Here is a 938-nt window from a genome sequence, read left to right on the forward strand (position 1 = left end):
GGCCATCACTGGAAAGAGAGGCCCATTGGACACGTAAACTTTATATGCCCCAGTACAGGGGAACGCCAGGGCCAAAAAATGGGAATGGGTGGGTAGGGAAGTGGGGGGGAGGGTATGGGGGACTTTTGGGATAGCATTGGAAATGTAATTGAGGAAAATACGTAATAAAAAATATTTTTAAAAAAGAATGTATACTGCCTTTGCAGAGGACACTTTCAGTTCCCTGCACATACATCAGATGGTTCATGACCTCTGTTCCAGGGGTATCTGATACCTCTTTCCTCCATATACATCTGTACTCATGTGCACATACCACTGAGACATATACATATGCACATATTAAAAGTAATAAATATTTACAGACATAATGAAATATTAAAAACATTTTTAAACTAAAAAATTGAAGAGTTAAGATTTACAAAAACAGCTGAAAAATATTTTAAGATTTATTTTTCTTTAACAATAGTTCTGACTTTGACAGCTACCAGGGGGACTTCAGAATCATTTGGAAGACTTGCATGACAACCTTCCTTGGTGACTAATAGATTTCATCTCTTGATAGTTCTACTTTGGAGACACAGCTATGATGTTTCGAGATTCAGTCAATTAAGAGTATATACATGGAAGGACCCATGGTTCCAGCTGCATATGGAGCAGGATGGCTTGTCGGGCATCAGTGGGAGAGGAGGCCCTTGGTCCTGTGAAGACTTGATGCCCCAGTGTAGGGGAATGCCAGGTTGGTGAGGTAGGAGTGGATGGTTGGGTGGGGGAGCACTCTCATAGAAGCAGGAGGAGGGAGGATGGGATAAGGGGTTTCTGGAGGGGAAACCAAGAAAGGGGATAACATTTGAAATGTAAATAAATAAAATATCCAATAAATAAAAATTTATAAAAAATAAATAAAATCAAGCATGGAAACATTCAAGCAGAAACTTTAT

Source organism: Mus caroli, chromosome 3 (genome assembly GCF_900094665.2).
Source record: "Mus caroli chromosome 3, CAROLI_EIJ_v1.1, whole genome shotgun sequence".
Taxonomy (NCBI): Eukaryota; Metazoa; Chordata; class Mammalia; order Rodentia; family Muridae; genus Mus; species Mus caroli.